The sequence below is a fragment of the Crocodylus siamensis genome, chromosome 7, assembly GCF_052110815.1.
Source record: "Crocodylus siamensis isolate JL-2025a chromosome 7, ASM5211081v1, whole genome shotgun sequence".
Classification (NCBI taxonomy): domain Eukaryota; kingdom Metazoa; phylum Chordata; order Crocodylia; family Crocodylidae; genus Crocodylus; species Crocodylus siamensis.
Window position 1 is genome coordinate 50,102,122 of NC_143401.1, and position 26,985 is coordinate 50,129,106.

Consider the following 26,985-nt stretch of genomic DNA (forward strand, 5'->3'; position numbering starts at 1 on the left):
CCACAGAGCCAGTTTCCCAGCCAGCGGATCGTGGTGGGGCCAAGGCCACAACTGGCCAGTTTGGCCAAGAGGTGATCATGGGATACCAGATCAAAGGCTTTTTTGAAGTCAAGATATATGACATCAATCTCTTCTCCCTCGTCCGGGTGATAGGTCACCTGGTCATAGAAGGAAATGAGATTGGTCAAACAAGACCTACCCGCAACAAACCCATGTTGGCTATCCCTTAGAATGTTAGCCTGGGCCAGTCCATCAAGGACAGCCTCCTTAATAAACTTTTCTAAGATCTTCCCCAGGATAGAAGTCAGGCTAATGGGCCTGTAGTTAGCCGGATCCACTCTCCTCCCTTTCTTGAAGATCTGTACCACATTGGCCTTCTTCCAGTCTTCGGGCAGTATGCCAGAGTGCCAGGAGTTTTGAAAGATCTGTGCCAGGGGCTGGGCTATGACGCTCGCCAGCTCCTTGAGTACCCTGGGGTGCAGATTGTCAGGGGCGGCTGACTTGAAGGTATCCAGCTTCTCAAGTTGTTCCTTCACGAGGTCAGCATTTATGGAGGGTAGGGGATCCCAATCACCCAGATCTCCCTGTCCCATAGCAGGCATGGGCGTCCCATGGGACTGATGAAAGACTGACGCAAAGTACTTCTTGAATAGGTTGGCTTTTTCCTGGGTGTCAGTTGTCAGTTGCCCCATCTGGTTTAGCAGGGGTCCAACATCGCCCTTTGCTTTTTCACCAGCTCCCCACATATCTGAAAAAGGACTTTTTGTTGTCCTTGATGCTTGAAGCTAGTTGGAGTTCAGTTGCAGCCTTGGCTTTCCTGGTTTGCTCCCTGCAGGACTGGACCAGTGAAGAATAATCCTCCTTGGAGGTGAATCCCATCCTGCATCCTTTGTAGGCTTTCCTTTTTAGCTGCAGGAGGTCCGCTAGGTCCCTGGAGAGCCAGGAGGGCTGCTATGCCTTCTTGCTGCCTTTCATCCATGTTGGAATGGATTTAGCTTGTGCATTGAGGATCGCTTCCTTGAGAAGCAACCACTCTTCTTGAACTCCCATCTCCCTGGGTTCACGGTCCCTGAGGGCCTGACCGACAAGCCTCATGAGCTTGTCAAAGTCGGCTTTTCTGAAGTCAAGGACTTCTGTGTTGCTGACTGACTTGCCAGCTTTACGGGTGATGGTGAAGGTGATCAGCCCGTGGTCACTGTCACCCACCTTCCCATCGATCACTAGGTCGCCGATTAGTTCATCCCGTGTAGCCAGTACCAGGTCAAGCAGCGCTTTGCCTCTCATTGGCCCATAGACTTCTTGAGTCAGGTAGAGGTCATCCACGCATGAGAGAAAGCTTTGCAACCACTCAGATTTTGCTGAGTGATCTTCCCACGAGATGTCTGGGTAATTGAAGTCACCCATGACAACCAAGGTCCTGGAGCAAGTGGCTTCAATCAGTTCCTGGGCGAACTCCTGGTCAAGCACAGGAGTTTGAGTGGGAGGTCTGTAGTAGACTCCCACCGTTGTGTCCCCTGTGCCATATTCCCCACAAATTTTTACCCAGAGGGTCTCTAGCTGTCTATGCCAGTCGCCAACATCAGCTTGCAGGGACATGTAGCTTTCCTTCACATAGAGAGCTACACCCCCGCCCCTTTTGTCAACACGATCCCTCCTGTACAGGGTATAGCCCTCTATACCCATGGTCCAGTCATGGGTGGAGTCCCACCAGGTCTCCGTTATTCCAATGATGTCATAATTCTTTGCACTGAGCAGGAGGACAAGCTCCTCCTGCTTGTTACCAAGGCTTCTGGCATTAGTGTACAGGAAGGCAAGTGTGCCCTTAGGGGCTCTTGCCTTGCCCACAGATTATGCCAGGGCTGGGGCAGGGGTGGGCTCCCTTAAGTGCCTTGGTCTGCTGGCTTTGCAAGGGTCGCTCAGTGGGCCAACAGTGGCAGTTGTCCCCCTATCCCCCAGTGGGCTTAGTTTAAAGCCCGGTGGAGAAGGTCAGCCAGCCTGGCTGAGAAGAGCCTCCTCCCGAGGGGAGAGAGGTGGAGGTCATCTCTTCCCAGCAGCTCGCTGCCTCTCTCGCCAAAGAGTGGGCTGTGGTCATGGAAGCCAAAGCCTTCCTGATGACACCAGCTCCGCAGTCTTTGGTTCACTGCATGGATCCTCCTCTCCCTCCTCAGCCCATAGCCTGAGACTGGGAGGATCGACGAAAACACCACCTGAGCTCCCAGACCCCTAAGCCCCACTCCCAACTCCCTGTAGCACCTCATGACCTGGCTGGGGGTGCTCCGAGCCATGCCCATGTGAATAAGGAGCATGGGGTAGTGGTCTGTGGGCCGGAGGAGCTGCGGGATCCTCTGCACAATGTCTCAGATGCGGGCCCCCCGGAAGCAGTAGACTTCCCAGGCTAAGGGGTGGGGGCGGCAGATTGCCCTCTCAGTGCCCCGCAGGATGGAGTCTCCCACAACAAACACCTTTCGCTTTGACTTAGGGAGAGCGGGGCCAGTAGCTGTGGTTGAGCCTGGGTTGCCTGCAGGAGCTGGCAACTGAGCAGGCTCTGCTGGGGCTGCAAGAGGTGCGAACCTGTTGTTAAGCTCCGGTGAGGGAGGGGCCTTGGTGCGGCGGGCCTTAGATCCCTTGACCACCTTGGTCCATGCCCCTGACTGGGCAGAGGGGGAGGTCCCAGAGTCCTCCTTAGTCATGGAGGGGGACGGTGCTCTACCCTGTGGCTCCCGGGGGAGAAGGGCCTGACAGTAGGAGTCTATCTCCTGCTCACAGTCCCTGATGGCACGCAGTCTCTGGGCTGTGGCCTGCAGCTCCTCCAGCTGGCGCGCCAGAGACCCCACTAGGAAGCAGACCCCGCAAGGGGAGGTGGCCATGCTCCTGGGCCCCAGAGCCTGAAAAAGGGACAGGCAGCCCCCGCAGCCAAGAGCCAGGGGCTCCGTCTGCATGGAGCCCGGAACTATGGGCTCCGTCTGGGTGGCCGTCTCTGAGTGCCTGATGGCGGGGCCCGCAGAGCCCGAGGGGACCCTCGGGGTTTGGCATGTGCCCATCCATGTCATGCCTCTGGTAGGCTGGCTACGGCTGGGGCTGACTACTCTCGGGGGGTCGCCCTCCCGCCCCCTCCCCTGAGTGAAATCCGCACTAACTCGAGCGCCTGTTTACGCAGCCTGTTCGCATGGCTCCGGTCGCATGGCTCCCTGGGGGGCTGGGCCAAGTAGGGTCCTAGGTGGGGGCTTGACCCGGCCCAGCACCAGGCAGCGGCCTTCTCCCAGGGAGCGAGGAGTTAACCCCTTCCCACCATGAGCCCACTTACCTCCAGCTGTGCTGGGGGTCGGCAGGGGGCTCTGCGGCTTCTGAGGGGGGTCTGGGGGGCTTCAGGGGAGCGGGGGCACAGCGGGCTTCACCCGCGCATCTCTCACCGCTCCAGAGCCTAACTGAGCCCGCTCAAGTTGATGGAATTTCTGGTTAAAATTAAAGCGGCAACAGAAACTACCACAGTAGATAAGATACTCCTTGACATCCTACATTTAAATTTCTTGTGCTTCAATCAGACCAGATAGTTGGGCCCTGAAATTGCCTTTCTCAGCCTTTTATGTTAGAACTATTTTATTTCTTATGTATAAATAATTGAAGCTTCAGTGTTTTACTTTCGAAGCAAGCATCTTTCCTACTTAGGAGCATTGGTACTTAGGGAAAGGGAGGAAGGGATAGAAAAGTGTATCTCTTTCTTCTGAAAAACTGTAAAGGCACATGCGGGGACAATTTTTTTCAGCCTCCTTCTTGTTCTGATGCTCATTTCCAGCTTCCCAAGGCTGGAGATGTGCAGGGGGCTGGAGACAGCAGGAGAATGAGCATGAGGCTGGAAATGAGTAGGGGAATGAGCAGGAGGCTGGAGACAAGCCCCTGGAGATAAGCTGGAGACTTTCTCTGCTGTCTCCAGTCTCCTGCTCATTCTCCTGCTGTCTCCAGCCCCCTGCTTATTATCCTGCTAAATTCCAGGTTCTGGAGGCTGGAAACAAGCAGGGAACTGAGCAGGAGGCTGGAGACCAGTACGGGGGTGGAGAGAGTTGTACCTATGAAACCTCTTGGGGGGGCAGGGACCCTGCAGGCAGGGTAGTCTATGTGCTATGGCGGGGGCTCTGTCCTGTGGGCAGTGCCCACAAGCACAGTCCCAGCACTCCTACCCACACACTGACTCACATCTCCCCCCACATCTCTCCACACCCACCCACACACCCACCCACATCCTCCAACCCTCTCCCATCCCCATCCTGCAAACCCCACATCCCCACATTATACACCTAGCATGTGATAAGGAAACCAAAAGCAGACATTAAAACATAGATAATTATAATTTATTTTATTATAATGTTAGATACACTGACAGGCTTCCAAGTTGCATTAATATTGTTAATATAGTCCATGGGATCAATCCCCACTCTCTCTCTCTTGTTCTAATTGTGGAAAAAATGTGGATTTTGGGGTATTTAAAAAATTGAATTTGGGATGTTGCTTCCACTGTCTATCTGACACAAAGGCTAGTGTCCCCAGATATCAAGTGGCTGTGCTTCAGAAGTTCCTATCTATTTGTGTTATGCCAATGCCAAGGGCCCTAAGACCCACCCGACTAATGAGTGATCCCTACAGTGTGGGGCCAATGAATAAATAACACAACAAAATGCTTGGGACAACAAAGGCAAAAACAGGGTAGGGATGTCATGTGGGTCAAAGGGTCAAAATGTGAAGTGTGCCTGTGGGAGACACCAAGCATAGTCCCCCAGGCCTCACCCACTGGTCCTCAAAGGCATCCAAGGAGTCAGTGGACATGGCCAACTGGTGATCTGCCCAGAAATATGCATGGGCAAGTGAGGGAAGCAGTCCCACAGTCTCTGGGCACCTTCCCAGCCAAAGCCTACTTCTTGGTTAAGTAGAGGGTCTACTCAGCCAGGGCCAGGAGGAGGTTTACTAGGAAGTCCCAGGACTTGATGGAACTGCAGATGGTGTGACCAAAAAAAAAGGTGGGGGGTGAAATTCAACCAGAACCTCAGGAGGAGATTCTGGAGATGGAGGTGGAGGCGCTACAGCCTGGTGCACTGAAGGGTCATGTGCACCAGGATCTCCCTCTGGCCACAGTAGGGGCAGGAGACCAGGGTGCCAGTGAAGCTTGCCACATACATGCCCATGTCTATGGTTCCATGGAGGACCAACAAACTGAGGTCCCCAGTGGCTCATGGGATGAGGTTGGAATACAGACTCAGCCACTGGGGTACCCCAGCCACACCCTCACTAAGCAGATCTCAGCACTGGGTGTCTGTGTGGGATGGGAGGAGAGCATGATGGATTATGCAGCACATGAGTGGGTAAAGGTGGCAGGGATGCACAGAGAAAAGTGGTCCAGTTCAGTGTCTTTCAGCTGGCTCAGGAGGTGGAGTGGGGAGCACCATGAGGACGGGTGAGGCACTGGCCCCATGACAAACTCCAGTGGGCTGGAGGACACAGCAGGGTGGGGACTGCCACCATGTAGGACCTGGTTAACAAAAGCAATGGTGTTAGGAGGTAGGGCAGATTTTGCCTCCCGGACCGGACAGCAGGTCGCAGGCATCATGGCTAGACCCATGCATCAGGCCAGCACAGTGGGGTCCACCCACTCCTGCCTATCATAGTCCAGGAGGTCTCTGGTATGAGTGACACCAGCCAGGATCAGTCTCTGTCACAACCAGGATGATGTGGAAATCATGACAGGATCACCTTTTGGCTAACAGAAGTGCTTTATTTTATATGGCCACGGGAGATCAGCAAGAGGCAGCTGATGCTCAACAGAAGCAGGACACAGGTTCTGTTATATACTTATGAGAAAAAGACAGAGATCAGCTCTCCCTTAATACACCTTGGCAGTCTGACAATAACTCACTGTAGAGTCTTGCTAAACTAAATGCATTTTCTCCAGCTGTCTCCCTATAAGCTAAACTTCAAGGTCTCTTTTTTATTTGGCCTTTACTTATGCTCCTTATTATGGCCTAACTTTATTTTGCTTGCTTCAGTATTTTTCCTCATCAAGGGTGCCTTTGCCATTGGCACCTCCTGCTGGGAGTTCTAGGGGGAGGGGCATGATGAGTAGGTTGTCAACCTGGGTGAGTGTTACAGGGGACTTGGAAGCACAGACCAGACTCCAGGCTCAGAGAAGGTCCTGGTAGAAATCTGGGAGCCCTCACACATCCTTTAGGGAGAAGTGCCACAGGCTGAGGAGCTGCCAGTCATATCAGAGCCCCCAGAAGTGGCAGAGGAAAGCACACCTCAGGTGGCCCCATGCTGTGTGGCTACTGACACCATATATAAGTTGCTGCAGGGCCTGAAGGCGGAAAGCCATTACCTGGCTGTTGAGGCAAGCCAGGCCTTGGTCTCCCTCCAGAAGGCAAAGTTCAGGACCTCTGCAGTGACCCAGTGCCATCCTGGCCAGAAAAGCTCCAGTTCCCATCTCTGAGGTCCTGCCAGGACCTCAGGGGCCATAGGCAGGGTGTGTAAGTGGTGCCAGAACATGGACAGGACCAGCTGGTTCAGCACCAGCACTCCCCAAGCAGGAAGAGAGACCTCAGAAGCCCTGCTGATGCCCAGAGATGCTCCAGCACACTTGCCTCCAGCTGGTGCAAGTTATCCGGTGGGGAGGGGTCTCTTTGGGACAGGTAGACCCCCAAGTAGAGCAGTGAGCTCACAATTCAGCAGATTCCAGAGATCATGGGTGGGAGTGAGCCCACCTGCCACCCATCACCCACTGCTAAGCCAAAGCTCTTGACCCAGGCCACTGGGTATGATCCCTGGCAGGCCTCCACCTGCTCCAGGTCCTGGACCTTGAGAAGTACATTATTAGCATAGGCTGACTGGCTCCTGAAGCATCAACCCCACCACCCATCTCCACAGTAGAATGAGGAAAGGCTCCAGGGCAAAGGCATACAGCTGGCCTGACAGTGAGTATCCCTGATGCACCTCCTCCTGAATGGGATGGGCTCCATCAGGGTCCAGTTGAGCTTAACCAAACACTCTGTCAAGGTGTACAGCACCTGGAGAGCCTGCATGAAGTGGAGCCAAAAGCCAAAGGCCCACAGACTGCCTGTAAGGTATCCATGATACACACTGTCAAATGCCTTCTCCTAGTCCAGGGATAGGAGGGTGAAAGACAGGCCCTCCCAATGAGCTAGCTTCAGGTGGTCCTGAACCAGGTACAGATTGTCCCCACTTCCCTCAGAGTTGGGCCAGACCATGGAAAACTCCAAGCTGAGGACATCCCAGAAGACCCGGTAGAACTCTGTGGTCAGTTAATGCCCGGCTCTTTGTTGCCAGGCATCAGGTGGAGGGCAGCTGAAAACTCATCCACAGGTAGAGAAGCTTCCAACTGTTCCTGTTCACCCATGCTGACCTGTAGGAGTCCCTGCCATGGGGTGTGACAGGCTTCAACATTGGTTGGATCCAGGGAGAAGAGCTCTTTATAGAAAGCCCATGCATCCTGGCACATGTCACTTAGATCCTTGAGGGGAGGTGCTGTCACTCAACAGAAGGCAGGTGATGTACTTCTTCACCCCCTCCTCTCTATGGCATAGAAGAAGCAGGAGCCATGGTCTATCTCCTGAAGGAACTGGATGCATGAATGGACAAAATGCATTATGGGTGCCGCGGTCATCCAGAGCACAAAGCTCTTCCTGCCTCTCCTGACACTCTCTGCAGAGAGATGGGTTGGTTAGGTTAGCAGCTAAGTGCCTCTCCAGTTCCAATACTTCCCGCTCAAGCTGCTCCTAGACTGCCTCCCTCTGTCACATGTGCCCCCGAGCGTAGCTGTATGGATTTGCACCTTCCCCACATCCCAACATCTCTGAGCTAAGATGAGACTTGCCCATTGCTCCTGCCAGGTGAGCCAGTACTCCTGGAAGGCTTCCTTGAAGCCTACTACCTCCAGCAGATTGGCAGTGAAATTCCAGTAGGCTGATCCTTGATGCCCAGACACTAGTGCGGTGTAGGCCCAGACAAGATGTTGATCACTGAAAGGGGCCAGCTGGATGCCAGAAGAGTGGGCCCAGGCAAAGTGCAGCAAAGAGATATAAACCTGGTTCAACTGGGAGTGGCAAGCCTGCTCTTCCCCTACCCTCACATAGGTGAAGGTAGGGAGGTCCGTAGGAGAACAGACATGCCAGATATCCACCAGGGAGTAGTCTGTCAGGATCTCCCCAAGGATGCCCATGGCAGTCTGTTTCTGCTCCTGGCCTGACTAGTCTCATGCATCTGGGGTAATGTAAAAATCCCCACCAAGGACCAGGTACTCGCAAGTATTGAGGGTGCCAATGTAAGTGGACACCTGGCGGAAAAAAATCCACCAACTCTGGGTCTCCCGTCTACGAAACTGGGACCACCTATAGATCTGGATCTTACAGCATTTGGGCCCCTTGCCTTCCCCCACCAGTGCCCTCACAGTGGTAAGAATGCTGTCAAAATATTCCCAGAGCTCCAAGGTAAGCTGTACCTCACTAGCAAACTGGCAGGTGTAGCTGCAGTCAAGAAAAGCAAGTAGCTCACAGCTGGAGAGCTGCCAGGACTCAGAGCTCTTCAGGCTCCAGAGAGACACTGTCAAAGTCTCCTCAGCAGTCCAAGGCTAGCTGTACATTGCTGGCAGACTGGCAGGTGTATTCACAGTCAAGAAAAGCAAGTAGATCATCCACTGAGGACCTCTGGAACCAAGAGATCTGCAGGTTCCATGGAGCCTGCTCATTCTCAGGCATTCTCCTCTGGTCCTGGAACTCAGAGGGCTCTTCCAGCAACATCTGAACCCCGCAGTCTGCTAAGACCTCGGACTACGGTTAGGATTGGGAGAGCTCTGCAGCCCCCCGGGATAGGCTTGGGGGTAAGGGTTGGGGTGGAGGTTTGTCCCAAGATGGTGGGGTAGAGCCCTAGAGAGTCTGCGCAGGGTCCCTGATGAGATCGGCCCATTGATTAGGGACCCCACCATGACCCTCTCTGGTGCAGGACTATGGGGCAGGCTGGAGATGAGGTTTTCCTGGCAGGGAGAGGGAAGAGACCCACCAGGCACTAAGGTTGCTCCAGTGTCTGCTTTGGGGTCCTGGGAAAGGGGACCTCCTTCCTCAGGACTCACTGGGGTGAGCCCCAGGGCCTTTGTACCCCCCAGATCTGAGGGAGGAGGCTCTGCTGCAAGGAAAAAGACCGCCTTGCCATGAAAATGGGAGGCTGCCACGATTCTGGGGGCCCCCACTACCTGAGTGAGGGCCTGCATCCAGGTCTCAAAGTCCAGGTTCTCCCACTCCGGCAGTTGGCACTTCACTCCAAGCCTGCGGGTGAGTGCCAGAAATGGGACCCCACTGCCTGAGTTGGAAGGGCTGGTGATGGAGGGTCCAGCCCCACCCAGCTTCAGATCTCCCCACAGCTGCCTGTGCATAGCTGTGGTTCCCACCCCTCCATTGCCAGGGGGCCACATTGATATGGCTAGTGCTAGGGCCAGAGCTAGACTGTATGGGTGTCCTGGCTGGTGTAGTGCACCTGGTCCCCTGAGGTGCTGGTGGTCTAGGCTTGTGGGCAGGGTCCTTTCCCTTCCCACCCCCAGCTGTGGAGGAGACTGAAGAGAAGCCCTTCCCACTCCACTTGCCCTTGGTCCCTGATGATGGGAGACAGGACTTGGGAACCCCTGTGTGAGGGGTGGTGGCCAGGAGGCTGTTGGTTGCACTCTGCCTCTGGGTTGGAGGCTGCTGGGACATGCATCCCCTTGTGGGCTTGGCTGCGATCCACCCCCATATTAGGGGCTTCAGGGGGCTCTGTGGGGGCATGTTCCCTCCCCAGGATGTTCCTGCCCCAGGAGGGCAGGGAAGACAATAAAGAAAAAAAAAATCCTGTGGGGCTGGTGAATCTAGTAGGGGCAGGATGAGGTTATAGGGGAGAAGCGGGATAGGGAGGAAGGGGGCTGAAGCTCACTTAGCCACAGCCCCACCAGAAAAAAACTGGGAGGCCTATGCTTTGAGAATGTGGGGGCAGGGGGAAACACACACACACACACACACACACACATGGGCTTGGAAAACTTGAGCTGGCTTACTCAGCCACACAACAAACACTAAGTCATGGAATGGACCACAGGACTTAACACAGAAGGGCAAAAATACACAGGGAAGGCTGTTGAGGCAGATGTAAAAGTTGGGTGGAGAGTTGGAGGGGCTTTGTTTGTGGAAGATCTGTCCAGCACCCCCTCAGGCCTCCAGCCAGGTGCTCCACAGCAGAGCAGTAGGCAGGAACACAAATCAGGATCAGATGCACTGAGGTAGCTGTGGGGGAGGGCAGGAGTATTCAGTCAATTGGGAAGAAATCCAGTGCAGGTGTGGCATCAGGTGTTGCAAGGTGGTGCAGCAAGTAATCTCCCTGTGTCCTGACAGGGGGCAGGAGCATAAACAACTGCACCAGCAGCAGCAGCAGCAGGAGTAGTAGTGATGGTAGAACCATCCAGTTCAGCCACTCAGGGTGTGCTTCTGGTGAAAGTAGAGGTGAAAGCAGGGGTAGCTTGCCAAGGCAGCTGGGGCAGGCAAAGTACCTTTAAACTCCAGCAGTGATGGTGGGGGAGGTACCCTCAGGCAGGGCAGGCTCCCTCCCCAGGATGTCCCCCAACCACAGCTTGGTGGCAGGCTGGGCAGCAGGCCAGAACCGGGGCACAGAAGCTGGGGTGTGGTGCAGTGCTGGGGTTCAGTGCAGTAGGCCCCACCCTGAGGGAGGCACCAGCATGCAGCAGAGGACCCCCCTTGGTGGAGGTAGCAACAGCAGCAGCAGCAGCAGCCCAAGGCAGGAAGGGGTGCAGCCAACTTACTCCAAAAGCTCTGAGACCAAGCCAGCAGCTAATAGTAGCCAGAAGCAGGAAAAGGCCTCGCCATCTTCTCCCCAGAAGCAGCCAGGAACAGCAGCAGCAGCCTGGGATAGGAAGTAGTGTGACGAACTTCCTCCCAGAGGCTTATCCCCCCAGAAGCTCCTGAGGACAGGTAGCCCTGAGTTGCTAGCCAGGGCAGGTTTTTATACTGCTGGGGCCAGCACAGGTGCTGGTCCCAGGCTCTAGCTCCCCCTGGCTGCAGATCCAGGAGGAGGCAATGATTTTTTGTCCAAGTGGCACAACTTGCCCCACACTGAAGTGCATGTTCAGGCATGTTTACTGATGCAAAAAGCCCCAGCTCAAATTTGCACAACTTCTATTTGAGCTACTGCAAGCACACGCCCCCTAAAGGTATGCAAAATGCAGTAAAGTTTAGTGATGACCATTGATATTCTAAGGAGCATAACTGCATTAGCTGGGGCAGAGATCTGTGTTAACTTACCCTACTTTTCAGGGTAACTATGCAGCTAACATAGGTATTCTATGTCTGCTGTCCAAGATTGTTCTAGACAATGTATATTATAGTGTATACCCACCTACAATGTCTTAATTTAGTCCAAGACTGACCAGGTCATTATTTGACATTTCAGACATAGATACAAGGGTGGGCAGATGAGAATAGGATGGGTTTCAACACTGACTAGTGCAAGGTGATGCACCTCGGGAGGAACAACCGGCACCATACCTACAGGTTGGGGAACTCCCCTCTTGTCAGCACAGACGCGGAAAGGGATCTGGGGGTCATCATTGACTCCAAGATGAACATGGGCCGGCAGTGTGGAGAGGCAGTCAGGAAGGCCAACGGCACCTTGTCATGCATCCACAGATGCATCTTGAGCAGGTCCAAAGAGGTGATCCTCCCCTTCTATGTGGCACTGGTCAGGCCACAGTTGGAGTACTGCATCCAGTTCTGGGCACCACACTTCAAGAGGGATGTCGACAGCATGGAGAGGGTCCAGAGGAGGGCCACTCGTATGATCAGGGGACAACAGGGCAGGCCCTATGAGGAGAGGCTACGGGACCTGAACCTGTTCAGCCTCCAAAAGAGAAGGCTGAGGGGGGATCTTGTGGCCTGTTATAAACTAGTCAGGGGGGAACAGCAGGCATTGGGGAAGTCACTGTTCCCCCGAGCACCACCAGGAGTGACCAGGAGTAACAGTCACAAGCTGGCAGAGGGCAGGTTTAGGCTAGATATCAGGAAGTGCTACTTCATGGTCAGGGCGGCTGGGATCTGGAACCAACTTACAAGAGAAGTGGTGCAGGATCCTACCCTGGGGGTGTTTAAGAGGAGGTTGGATGAACACCTTGCTGGGGTCGTTTGACCCCAGTGTTCTTTCCTGCCATGGCAGGGGGTCAGACTAGATTATCTGCTCAGGCCCCTTCCATCCCTAGAAACTATGAAATGAGTACATTGTTTCCCACTTATTTATGCCCTTTTAGAAAAGGCATTTACTTAATGTATATTAAAGATGTAATCCTCAAGTTGTTATCAAATAACTGAATAACTTTCTGCTCTCCAAATCTTAAAAATCTTCTCTAAGGTTACGTTTCAGCTTCTAGACCATGAAAATTATATCTAGAGTAAAATGTTCGTTTAATTTACCTAATATTTGAATTAACCAGTAGTAATGGGTGACTTCAAATGAGCGTTAAGTGAATTTAAGTCACATTGGAAGTAAGCAGTTTCTCAGTGACTAAAATAATTGCTTCTTGAAATACATTGTTCTTTGTTTTACAAGAACATAGCTTAGTCATAACACGGCATTGTTATGAGAGAGACTATTGTTTTGCTTTGTCTTTTACATAATATGAACAAACTTTTAAATGCCTATATAGAGTAAAAAATATTCCCCTTAATTTATTTTCAATTCAACAAACATTTTACATTAGCAAATCAACTTAGTAAGAGGAGAGTTGAAAATTAATGAAGTCATTAACATTAGCTGATAAATTATGATTTTTTGAATTAGATAAGAATTTTCTCTATTTTCAGAATTTCAAATACTTATCTGAAGTCCAGGACCAAGAAGGGGCTTAGGCACCCACAGCAGAGTTGTTTTTTAGGCTTCTGGCCCTCAGTGTAAAGTGTATCCCTATGTATCAGAGTACTTAGGGATGGTTAGGTTCCTCAGAACTGAACTTCCCCAAAATCTGTATTCTATGGGGTAAGCTCCCCAGAGCTAGGCAGTAGGGAAATATTAAGGAGAGGGATGTTTCTTAAACTCATACACTTTCCCAACTCTGCTGGCAAGCACTTCCCTCTGCTCAGAATTCACAGAGCCTGGAACTCTCTCTTGAGGGTAGACAGCAGTGGCGGTGGTTCCTCTTTTAGTAGGTCTAGGTTTTGAATACTTATGTAGGAGATGGAAGACTTGGGTTTAGTCCCTCCTTTAAACCTGCATTTACTGCCTCTCAAGAGAGGTTCCTAATCACATTTCCTGCACAATCTACACAAACTATTATTGAATAAAATATTGCATTAATCTTTGGAACAAGTATTGGAACTCAGGTCTCCTTCCTTCCAGGTGAGTGCCCTATACACTAAACTGGAGAGTTATATTAATTATTTTGGAAACTTTCTCTGGCAGAAAGTATTATTTTTTTTTTTTTATTCAAAGTCAAATAGCTTGAGCAAAAGGAATAAATAATGCCTACACTCCATATTAGCCTAGAGGACGGTGGCTAAAGCATTTTCCTGATGTCTCAGAAACGTAAGTGTGAATTTCTTTAGGCAAAGAAAAGGACTGAACATCAATCAGTCATCTCTTAATCACTAAACTTTTGATTGAAAGGTAGCACTCTCTCTATGATTAAATAGAAAGAGGCAACTATTGATGTATTTTAATGGAGTCTGGCCTGTCAAATGTGTTTTGATAATGTCTACAGAATCAAAGCCTTTAAGGAAGATAAGCAGGGGAGTACTTGGTTCACCAACCATATTATAACTTCATTATAAACTAAGTACACTATTTTGTCATGTCAGGGCTTGGCTAGTTACATTCATCCATAGAAAAAGAGCATTAGGACTCTCAGAGAATTTAGTGCCAAAACTGAATACTCATATGAGTGCAGGTTTTCAGGACTCTAGTTCAGGCACATAAATCTTATTTTTGAATTTTTGAACCGTAGCTCAGTTGGGAAAAAAACCTTTCCCTTTTCTTTCAAGGACTCCCCTCCTGCAAAAAAAAAAGAAGAAAAAGAAAAGCTTACAGCATGAGATTACACTCTTCTTTCAAAACTTGCCATCATGAAAGATTTGTAAGAAAATTTCTGATCAAGCACTACAACTTAAGAACTTGACATTACATGACTGAGTCTTCCTTTTATTTGTTCTGACGGCTAAAACAGCCTTGTTACAACAAACACAGGGCATTTGAGTGTGTGCATGTGTGTGTGTGAAGAAATTACATCAATGTGCAATGACACTGCATCCTTGCGTTCTGACAAATTGCCATCACATATTATTGTAAGGCTCAAAATAAATGTAGGACATATTCCTTGTCATTCAGTTCTTGTTTACAACATGTGGGAAAGACCTATGAACATCACTACCAGTCTAATATAACAAGTGTCAAAATTAAAATGACTGGTCAATCTGGCTTTTGATTTCATTTGTGGCTAAGCTCCTACAGTTATTAACACTGACATTGAGAGTGTAAATACTGGAAGAGAAGCAAATAGGTGATATGCACTAATAATGTTCTGCCATATTTCTTTTCCTTTTGTCAAAACCTTATCTGCCATGGAGGGTAGATACAACTTTTGGTATTTAGAATTGTAATGTAATAAAAGGCTTAGTCTGTTTGTCTGTGTGTCTGTCTGTCCATAATGCTTTTGGGCAACTGCACATGCACTGCCGAGAGGGTGGGTGGTGATTGGCTCTGCTTTCTGGAATGTGTGCGCCCAAGTTTGTGCCACTGCCAGGGAAGCTTGTGGCAATGGCATACATGTCCCTGCCACATGAGCAATGGGGCTTTCCCCCCCGCACCTGATGGCAAAGTGGGGGGGACCACAGTGGCAGCACCCCACTGCCACTCAGCCCTGAAGCCACCAGAACAGCTGGCAGGGAGGGGGAGGTGGCAGGCAGGGAGGGAGGAAGGTGGATATGTAGTAGGGTAGGGAGGAGTGGGGCTGGGACAGGAGTGGCAGAGATGGGAGTTGAAACAGGGATAGATCTGGAACGGCATGGATGGGGGTGGAATGGGGCCGGACCCAGCGCAGCAGGGAGCAGGGTTGGAATGGGCATAAACCTGGAGTGGTGGGGAGGTGGCAAGGAGCAGGGCCAGACCCAGAGCAGCGGGGAAGTGGAGCAGCAGGGGGAGGTGGAGTGGGGCTGGACCCAGAGTGGCAGGGAGGGAGGGAGGGAGGGAGGGGGATGGACCTGGAATGGTAGGGAGGGGGAGGGGGAGGGGAAGGGGAGTTGAGCGGGGCCAGCTCTTCTCCCCCCATCCCCCATTCTTGAGAGTCTATTTGCTCATCTAGGTATAAACTTATTAAGGCCATGGTTTTACCATATAGATATGAGAGCAATATAACCAAAAATCAGATCAGAGCTTTCATTTTTAGTGGGTCTAAGACTGAATAAAGTATTTATTTACTTTTCCCCCCTATTTTAGAAATTGAACACCTGAGTCCAATTTTTGTCCTGTTTCCTGTGTTTTCCTGTTACCCAGCATCAAAAAGATGATCCTAGAACAAACTGATTCAATTACCTAAACTGCACTTTTGCTTAAATAATAATTGGTTATCAATAATTTGTCCACTTTGCATTTCCATAACATTTTGCATTGTCATTTGATTAATAAAGATGACTTAGTCCTTTCCCTGATGTTTTTAAAATCTTTGATCAGACGTCTTAAGTGATCTAAATACAGGTGCCCAAGGAGAATGTTACCTATAGAGTAAAGATGCATTGGTAATCAGCTCACTGATTCATTATTATTTATAGTTTTAGAGTCAATTCTGGGTATATTTTGGTTGCCTCTTGAGAAACAAAAACTTTGATAGACTGCTTCTGTTTCCTTTAGTTCCGATTTTCTGCATAGTTTATGGCTATTAGATCAGTCAAAATATCTAGAGAAAGCTTTTTAAGTGACAGGTTCTTGGACTTAGCCTAGGGATTGAGTTGCCATGCATTCCAGACTGGATTCTACATGTGTGATAATCAGGCTAAGAAGTAGAAGTGCCAGGAGTTTCAATTTGATTTCTTTCAATATTCTTCTTTATGGCGAAATGTGGTAGTGACCAGATGCAGTTAAATTATCCTTTTCCCTAAGACCCAAAGGAGTGTGGGATGATTTTGTTTCTATATGTTTTTCCACTTACATTTTCTGGAGACTCACTTACAGTACCTTTACTTTTGAATTTGAATTTCCACCTAATCTTTCTTTCGTTGACTTGATAGCTGCTTATAGGAAACATGTTTTTAAAAGTCTCCCGAACTACTGCCACTGGAACCTTCTCTCCTTTTGTAACTTGTGCCATTTATTCTCATAGGTTATACCACGGAGAGTAGCCAGCCCTGGCTAAAGTAGGATTTTCAAGTTGTGACTTACGCTGCATAGAGAGATCATGCTACAGGGTTGCAACAGTTTAGTTGGATATGCAACAGCATGCATAGGTCTCTGCAGCAGCATAATTGTTACACATATTGTTACACTCACCTATACAAAAGTGCAGATGTGTTGGAATTCCAGTGTGGCAATTACCATGCTCCAGCAGCCTCTTGCATCTCATCAATCAGTGCCCCACCCTTAAAAATTGTGGTGGGAGCACTTGAATGAAAACTCATGAACAAGCTTTAGTTCAAGTGCTCCTGCCACCAATTCTAAGCACAGGGATGCTGATACATGAGACGTGGCAGTGCTTTAATTAGAGTGGCTTTTGGAGCCACTCTAATTAAAGTGCTGCCACCCCCATCCCCCAGAGCACGTGTAAAAGTGCTCATACATTTCCTACTGTTTTCCAGAATTATGTAGACTAATAGAAAAACAGTGATGAAAGAAACCTTAGGAAGTCAGCTGGTCCAACCCCCTGACCAAGGAAGGCCCCTACTTCACCCAGCCCCACAGGGAACCATGCAAGTGGAACCACACGAATGAGCTGCATAAACAGGCACGCTTGTCTGCCCAGTGCGTGAGTTAGTGCGGAGTTTGCGCAGGAGGGCAAGTGGGAGGACCCAAGGCCCTAGCCATGCGCCCGGGTCCTACCAGTGGCAAGACATGGATGTGCACATGCCACACCCCTCGGGTCCCCTTGGGGCCTGCAGCCCCCACATCTGTTGCCTCAGAGGTGTCTACCCAGATGGAGCCATTGGTTTTGGGCTCCATGCAAATGGAGCCTCTGGCTCTTGGCTGTGGGGGCTGCCTGCAACTTTTCCAGGCTCTGGGGCCTGGGAGAATGGCCATCTCCCCTTGTGGGGTCTGCTCCCTACTGGGGTCTCTGATGTGATAGCTGGAGGAGCTCCAGGCCACAGTCCAGAACCTGTGTGCCATCAGGAACTGCGAGCAGGAGATAGACACCTACTTCCAGGCCCTTCTCCCCTGGGAGACGGAGGGTAGACCAGAGTGTCCCTGCAGGATAAGGGAGTACTCAAAGACCTCCCTTGTTGTCCAGCCAAGGGGTTGGACCAGGGTGGTAAAGGGCCCCAAGGCCCACCACACCAAGGCCTCTGCCCCACTGGAGCTATGCAACAGGTGCGAACATCTTGCAGCCCCAGCAGAGCCTACTGAGTTGTCAGCTCCCACATACAACACAGGCACTACTATAGCTACCAGCTCCACTCTCCCCAAGACAAAATGTAAAGAGTTTGTCATGGGAGACTCCACCTGAGGGGGACTGAGGGGGCAGTCTGCCACTCTGAACCCTTAGCTCAGGAACTCTACTGCTTCCAAAAAGTCTGCATCCAAGAAATTGTGGCGAAGATCCCTAAAATCTTTTAGCCCATTGACCACTATCCCATGCTTCTTATCCATGTGGGCACCAATGACACGGTTCAGATTGCTCCCAGCCTGGTCATGAGGTGGAACAGGGATTTGGGAGTGGGGCTAAAGGATCTGGGGGCACAGGTGGTGTTTTCTTTGGTCCTCCCAGTCTTAAGCTATGGGCTGAGGAGGGAGAGGAGGATCCACATAGTCAACCAAAGACTGCAGCGCTGGTGTCATCGGGAAGGCTTTGGCTTCCATGGCCACGTTCCACTCTTTGTTGAGAGAGGCAGTGAGCTTCTGGGAAGGGATGACCTCCACCTCTCTCCACTGGGGAGGAGGCTCTTCTCTGCTAGACTGGCTGATCTGCTCCACCAGGTTTTAAACTAAGCCCGCAGGGGTATGGGCAGACTACCACCACTGCTAGCCCACTGAGCAACCCTTTCAAAGCCAGAAGGACAAGGCAGTTAAGGGAGCCAAGCCCTGCTCCAGCCCTGGAAAAATCTATGGGCAAGGCAAGGGCCCCCAAGGAGACACTTGCCTGCCTGTACAAGAATGCCAGGAGCTTGGGAATAAACAGGAGGAACTAGTCCTCCTGCTTAATGCAAATAATTATGATGTCATAGGGATAACAGAGACCTGGTGGGATTCCACCCATGACTGGACCATGGGTATACATGGCTATACCCTGTACAGGAGAGATCACATAGACAAAAGGGGTGGGGGCATAACTCCCTATGTCAAGGAGAGCTACACAACCCTGCAAGCTGATATTGGTGATCAGGGTGGATGACTGGAGACCCTATGGGTTAAAATCCATGGGGAACATGGCACAGGAAACATAATGGTGGGAGCCTATTACAGTCCACCCACCCAAAGTCAAAAGCTTCACTAGGAGTTTGCCAGGGAATTGGTTGAGGCCTCATGATCCAGGTCCATGGTTATCATGGTAGACTTCAACTACCCAGGCATGTCTTGGGAAGATCAGTCAGCTAAATATGAGCGGTTGCAAAGCTTTCTCTCATGTCTGGATGACCTATCTAACACAAGAGGTCTATGGGCCAGTGAGAGGTAAAGCACTACTTGACCTGGTACTGGCAACTGGGGATGACCTAATCTGTGACCTAATGATCAGTGGGAATCTAGGTGACAGCAACTACAAGCTGATCACCTTCACTATCTGCCATAAAGCTGGCAAGTCAGTCATGAATAGAGAAGTCTTCGACTTCAGGAAAGCTGACTTTGACAAGCTCAGGAGGCTTGTCAGTGAGGCTCTAAGGGACTACAACCTCAAGGAGAAGGGAGTTCAGGAACAGTGGTTGCTCCTTAAGGAAGCGATCCTCAATGCACAAGCTAATGCTATTCCATCTAGGAGGAAAGGGAGCAAAAGGGCAAAGCAGCTCTCTTGGTTCTCCAGGGAACTAGCAGACCTCCTACAGCTAAAAATAAAGGCCTAAAAAGGAAGGAGAATGGGATCCACCTCCAAGGAGAAATATTCTGCACTGATCCAGACCTGCAGGGAGCAAACCAGGAAAGGCAAAGCTGCAACAGAACTCAAACTAGCTACAAGCATAAACGACAATAAAGAGTCCTTTTTTTTATTTTTTAGATAAGGAGCCATAAGAAGCCAAAGAAAAAGCAAGGGTAACATTTGACTACTGCTAAACAAGATGGGACAGCTGGCAGCTAATGCCCAGGAAAAAGCCAACCTATTAAATGGGTACTTTGCATTGGTCTTTCATCAGTCCCATGGGATGCCACTGCCCATTACAGGACATGGAGGCTTGGGTGAGGGAGATTCCCTGCCCTCCATCAAAGCTGAGCTCATGAAGGAACACCTTGAGAGACTGGACACCTTCAAGTCAGCTGGCCCTGACAATCTACACCCCAGAATACTCAGGGAGCTGGGTAGCATCATCACTCAGCCCCTGGCATGGATCTTTGTGAACTCCTGGCACTCTGGTAAAGTGCCTGAAGATTGGAAGAAGGCCAATGTGGTGCCTATTTTCAGGAAAAGGAGGAAAGTGAATCCGGCAAACTACAGGCCCATCAGCCTGACCTCTGTCCCAGGGATGGTCTTAGAAAAGATTGTTAAAGAGGCTATTCTTAATGGACTGGCCAATGGCAACATCCTGAGGGATATCCAGCATGGGTTTTTTGTGGGTAGGTGTTGCTTGACCAATCTTATTTCCTTTTATGACCAGGTGACCTATCACCTGTACAAGGGAGAGGAGATTTATATTATATATCTTGACTTCAAAAAAGACTTTCATCTGGTATCCCATGATCACCACTTAGCAAAACTGGTCAAATGCAGCCTCGGGTCCACCACAATCCACTGTCTGGGTAATTGGCTCCATGGTCAGACCCAGATGTTGGTGGTTGATGGAAGTAAACTGTCATGGTGCCCTGTGACCACTGGGGTCACCCAAGTCTCAACCTCTTCATTAATGAAGTGGACATTGGAGTCAGAAGTGGACTGGCCAAGTTTGCCCATTATACCAAACTCTGGGGCAAAGTATCCACACCTGAGGATAGGAGGGTGATCCAGCCCTACTTTGACAGGCTCAGGAAATGGGTGGATGGGAACCTGATGGTGTTCAACACTGAAAAATGCAAGGATCTCCACCTTGGGAGGAGAAACCTGCAGCATGCTTATAGGCTTGGCTGGTTAGCACTACAGATGAAAGGGACTTGGGGGTCATGATTGACCACAAGATGAATATGAGTCTTCAATGTCATGCTGCAGCTAGTAAAGTGAGCAAAAAACTGGCTTGCATCCATAGATGCTTCTCAAGCAAATCTCAGGATGTCATTATCCCATTATACTCAGCCTTGGTTGGACTGCATCTAGAGTACTGTGTCCAGTTTGGGGCTTCACAATTCAAAAAGGATTTGGAGAAGCTTGATAGAGTTCAGAGAAGAGTCACACACATGATTAGAGGTCAAGGAAATAGACCTTATGATGACAGGCTGAGAGCTATGTGACTCTAGCCTGGAAAAGGCTCAGGGGCTATCTGATGGCCACTTATAAGTTTATCAGTGGTGTTCATCAGGATCTGGGGGAATGACTGTTCATTACAGCACCCCAAGGGATGACAAAGTCAAATGGTTATAAACTCCTGCAAGACCATTTCAGGCTGAACATAAGAAAACATTTTTTCATTGTCCAAGTCCCCAAGGTCTGGAATAGCCTGTCACCAGAGATGATTCAAGCACCTACATTGAACGCCTTCCAGAGAAATTTGGATGCTTATCTTTCTGGGATCCTATGACGCCAGCTGACTTCCCAGGGCAGGAAGCTGGACTCATTGAGCTTCTGATGTCTATGACATCTATGAAATCATTAACATTTACTCCACATTTGTCTCTCCTTTATTCCACCCATATTCTCTCCTATCTCAAGCTCCACCTCTGTTTACTGTTTATTGCATTAGGATGGAGTTTCCTATGCATTTCACTTATTTACATGTCTTTTTGCTATGAGCGCATGTGTAAGACCTTACCCCTGGCTTAATTCAGTCAACTGTGGCTTCCTGCTGATTTCTTCCCCATCTCCAAGGTGGTACTTCTGCTTATCTTCTAATGATAGCTGGTGGGCTACATCCTGTTCTCCTTACACAATGAGCTATATATCTTACAACATTACAATATTGTTAGGAAATGCTTGCCTAAGCATCTTGCAATGTTACTTTTAATATATCATTCTGCCTTGTGGTTAGCAGCTCTGATGGGCTACAGCCTTGTATTCAGCTGCAAATCCAAAGCTCCCCAAGATCCAAATACAGTCACCCTAACACCTTCCACTTTGTCTTTGTCTTTCTTGATGTTAAGTGCCTAAAACTAGGCATAATATTGTAGATGAGGCCTCATCTGTGCTGAATAGTGTTCAATAATCCCTTCCTATGACTTGACATGCATATTAATTCTTTCCAGATTGTTTTGGTATTTGTTTGACAACAGCAGTACACTGTTGACTTATGTTCATTTTGTGATTTATAATAATGCCATTTTTTTTTTTAGAGTGAAAAGGGTAGATTGAAGAACCACAACTTAGCCTTGAGTAGGACTTCTGTTTCATTAAATTTATTTTTGGTTTCAAACCAAAAGATCAAAACACAAAAAATAAATTGCATAGCATGTTATAACTTAAAAAACAAAATAAAAAACAAACTTGTGGGCATTAAAATGTTGAACAGAAAATAAACTTTAGCTTCTCAGTATGCCCACATCTAGCTAACACTTATGTTTACTTACCTTATATCTGAAGGACACACTACATATCACTCAAGCAATCTGGCATGTCCAAGAGCCATCATTAGCAAAAAATCCATATTTTATTTTGTTGGCAGTTTCAGGGCCCTTAGAGTTCACCTTTTCAAGTCTCGCTTTGTAGCCACAAGGACTAGAAACATTGCTGAATATGTAACTCTGAGACTGAGCTTCTAAGAAAAGCTCCAAGTACTGTGTGACTTGTGATTCACAGTTTTAGTAAATTATTTGTTAAGATAACCAACATGATTAGTAGAAGAGAGGAAAATTAGTGTATTCTTCTTTTATCTTCAAAAATGTAGTGAAGCATTTCTTTTATGCTTCTTTGTAGTATCCTAATTGCCACCCTCTCTTTTAGTTGTAAAAACTTAGATGGCATTTAAGACTCAAATTAAAGCTAAATTTTTCAACTTTTAACTAAGTTAAGTTCTCAGGTGAGATCAATATAAATTAAATTCTTTATAATGCATTCATACTAAGCAAAAGAAAAGAACAAGACATTGTAACAGGTTTCCTGACTGAGCTCTGATCTTGACTTGGCTATTTAAGATTGAGAGGAAAGCATTGTCTTCTTTGCTGAGACTTCCAAAGTAGGGACCTGCAATGGACAATTAGAAAGATTTTTTTTCCTGTAATATTACTGATAGCTGGAAACCACAGGTACATCCGGATGAGTGCGCATGTGTCTCTTCCAGTATCTCAACCCCTTTGAGACTCTGCAAAAGGCACATTATACAACAGAAAACAAATGTTCCCCATGCTGCAAATTTGTAGCACAGGGACAAAATTAGACCCCTGGATATCCAGGAGTCAAAAAATACCCTGAAGGAAAAAAGCTGAGGCAACCAGAGACTCAGTCTTCCACAGAGATGCTCTGGAAACCAGCCAGAGTGTCTCTATGGCTGGTCCTCACCCTGGTGCTGAAGCACACTGCCTGCCCATGCAGGGCAGGCATCAGTGCAAAATGGACAGACCTGGACCCAGCTTTGTGCCAGGTAAGTAGGGGGTTGGGGGCTGCAGGAGGTGGGAAGAGGAGCATGGGGAGGGCTGCCCAGCCCCAGTCCCTGTTCATTCCCCCAACTCATGGTTCATTTCTCCCACTCCCCACTCACTCTCCTGCATGGCCCCATCACCCCACACTCACTGGCAGTAGCAGAAGAAGCAGCACCAGCAGTCACACCTGCTCAGGGCTTGATGGCACAGCCCCCCTGTGCAGGGGGCAGCAGGGCTTGGCCCAACTTCCTAGCATCTTGTGCTGCTACATCATGAGGGTGTGGCCTGGCTTAGCAGGGTGCTGTGCACCATCTCAGAGCTCTGGCCACTCAGGCTGAGTGGCATCAAGCCCTGGGTGACAACTGGATCACCCCCAAACTTCTAGACAAAGCACGGTACCCTGCTGAGCCAGCCGCAACCTCATGATGCAACCAACAGCTGCAGCATGGGTGCCAGATGGTCAGGGCTATGCCCTGCTGCACTCCATCATAAAGGGAAATGTGCCATTAAGTCCTGAGTGGCCCTGACCATTGCTGCTGCTGCTGGTAAGCTCTGGGCACTGTGGAAGACTGGAGCTGGGTGGGGTAGAGATGTGGGGGCATAAGCCAAAAGGAGGAGCAATCAGGAGGCTGGAACTAACTGGGAGAATCCCTGAATTGTCTTCAGATTTGTAACATTCAAATTCTGTGGGCCCGAAGGCCCACCCAGCTAACTAGTGGCCCCTATTGTATAGGAGCTAATGGGTGAATGCTACAACAAAATACTTGGTACAACAAAGGCAAAAAACAGGACAGGAGTGATGTGAGGGTCCAAGGGTCACAATGTGAAAATGTGTGCACCTGAGGGGGACACCAAGCAGAGCCCCCTGGGTTGCACCCACTAGTCCTCAAAGGCATCCAAGAAGTCAGTGGACACCAACCACTGGTGCTCTGCCCAGAAACATGCATGGGCAAGTGAGAGGAAAGTGGCTTCACAGTCTCTGAGCACCTTCCAAGTCAAAGCCTCCTTCCTGGTCATGTATAGGGCCCACTTGGCCAGGGCAAGGAGGTTGACCAGGAGGTCCTGGGACTTCATGAGGCTGTGGATGGGGTGACCAAAAACAAAAAGCTGGGGGTGAAAAAACCATTACCTCAGGAAGAGGTTCTGGAGGTGGGGGTAGAGGGGCTGCAGCCTGGCTCACTCGAGTCATGTGCACCAGGGTCTCCCTCTGCCTGCTTAAGGGACAGGAGACCGGAGAGTCCATGAAGCTCACCACATACATGCCTGTGGTGACAGCTTGATGGAGAAGCCTCCAGCTGAGGTCCCCAGTGGCTCATAGGATGAGTGGAATTCAGACTCAGCCACTGGGGTGCCCCAGCCATGCCTTCACCAATCAGGTCCAGGCACTTGGTGTCTGGGCAGGACGTGAAGGTGTCATGATGCATTATGCAGCACCCACTTCCCTTGCATGTGTCCTAAACTGTGGTAAGTCTGGGCTGTGGACATCTCAGAAGGCCTGGTAGCATTCTGCAGTCAGCCCATCAATGCCTGGCACCTTGTTGCTAGCCATCACAAAGAAGGCCCCGAAAACTCATCCAGAGCAACAGGAGCCTTCAGCCATTCCTGGTCACCTGCACTGATCTGTGGGAGTCACTCCCACAGGCTCTGACAGGCTTCAGGTTTGGTCAGATTCAGGGAGAAGAGCTCTTCATATAAGTCCCGCATTCACTGGTGCATCTCACCTGGATCCGTGAGGGGGGTGCTGTCACCTGACAGAAGGCAAGTTATATACTTTTTGGCCCCCTGCCTCCTCTCCAGGGCAGAGAAGAAGTGGGATCTATGGTCCATTTCCTGAAGGAGCTGGACGTGTGAGTGCACAAACACACCATGGCTGTGGTAGTCGTCCAGAACATGAAGCTCTTTCTGCTTCTCCCAACACTCTCTACACAGGGATGGGTTAGTTGGGTCAGTGGCCAGTCACCTCTTCAGCTGTAGAACTTCCTGCTCAAGCTGCTTCTATGCTGCCTCCATCTGCCGGGTCTGCCTCTGAGTGTAGCTGCAGCAAAAAAAACTGGATGTGTACCTTCCCCACGTCCCATCATCTCTGACCCAAGAGGAAAGCTACCTGTTGGTCCTGTCAGGCCAATTAGCACTCCTGGAAGGCTGCCTTAAAGCCTACATCCTCCAGCAGTCGGTAGGGTGACAGGCATGATCCAGGGAGTAGTTCACTAGGATCTCCCTGAGGACACCCACAGCAGCCTGGTTCTGCTCTCTGCCCAACCAGTGCATCTAGGGTGATGTTAAAGTCCCCACCAAGGACCAGGCACTCGAGAGCTTTGAGGGTGCTGATATAAGTAGCTGCCTGGTGAGAAAAATCTTCCAACTCAGGGTCCTTTGCATGGTTGTACATGTTCAGAAGTTTCAGGACCAGCCCCTGCACTTGGACCCAGAGGTGCTCCAGGCAGCCCAGCACCACCTCAATGTCCTGGAGAACCTCTGGATGCAGGCCTGGGGAGAACAGGGTGTCCAGCCTGCAAGAGTTGGCCAAAAGGTGATTAATAAAGACCCTGTTTCCCCACTCCAGCCACCAATTAGCCTCATCAGCCAGAATAGTCAGGGTCTCCTGCAAGGATACCATGAGGTACCCCCTCTCCTCAAGGAAGGAGAGCACCCAGCATCTCCAGAGACCCTTCATACAGCTGTTGACACTGAAGGTTGTGATCTTAAATTACCTTATGAGTGGGTGGGTGGATTAGATTGTTGAGCAGGGGCCTCGTGCATCTCACCTCCCAGTGTGGGGGTCGCTGGATCATGCAGCACCCTCCCATAGGTATAGAGGCCATCTATGAAAACTGTGGGTCTGCCTAAAGGTCTGGGTATTGCAGCTTTTGGGCCCCTTGCCTTCCCCCACCAATGCCCTTGTATTGGTGAGGACGCTGTCAAAATCTCCCCAGCAGTCCAAGGTAAGCTGTACCCTGCTGGCCGACCACCGGCTGTAGTTGTAGTCAAGAAATGCAAGTAGCTCATCACAAGGGACCACCAGGGCTGAGAGGTCCACAGGCTCCATGGAGTCTGCCAGTTCTCAGGCATCCTCCTCTTGGTCATGGGGCTCAGCGGGATCCTTAGACACCATCTGAAAGGGCCTGCTAAGACCCTGAACTCTGGCTGGGATTGCGAGAGCTCTGCAGCCCCTTGGGAAATGGAAGGAGCTGAGAGTGGGGTTGGGGCTCCTTCACAAGATGGTAGGGTAGAGCTGGAGTCCTGGGGGGTCTGTGTGGCATCCCAGACAAGATTGACCTGTTGATCAGGGTACTACCCCCCCACCCCCTCTGATGTGGGACCATGGGGCAGGCTGGAAGTGAGTTTCTTCTGGGAGGGGGAGGGAAGAGACCCATCAGGCACTGCGAAAGGGGACCTCCATCCTCAGGACTCACTGGGTGAGCCTCATGGCCCGTCTCCCCCAGATAGTCAGAGGGGAGGGCTTCTGCTAACAGGCCTTCCTTTGGGTCTGCTTCAGCCTCAGCCCCCATGGTCTCAGGAGATAGGCCCTGGCCAGCAGGGTGAGGAGCTTCCTCCATGGGCTTCTGGTCAGGACTGCCCAGCAGCCCCAAAATCTCCTTCATGGGATCACCCATTTGATCTGTCCTGGGGGTGGGGTGTCAGGTGCACGCAGGGAGGCCTCAGAGGCTGGGCTGCTCTTTCCCACCATGTGGTATTTTTGGGAGGGGGGCAGGAGTTCTCCATGTCAGAGGGCTGCAGCTGCATGAGGGCCTTCCTCTTGCCTTTGTGCCCAAAGCAGACCTGCACTCACTCAGCCACAGGATGGTCCTCAGGTGGACAGGCTTCAGTAGGAGAAAGTGAGAGTTGTGGGGGTGGGACAGCTAAAGCGTGGACATGACTAGGGGCAGGGGGGCCCCACTCCCTCTC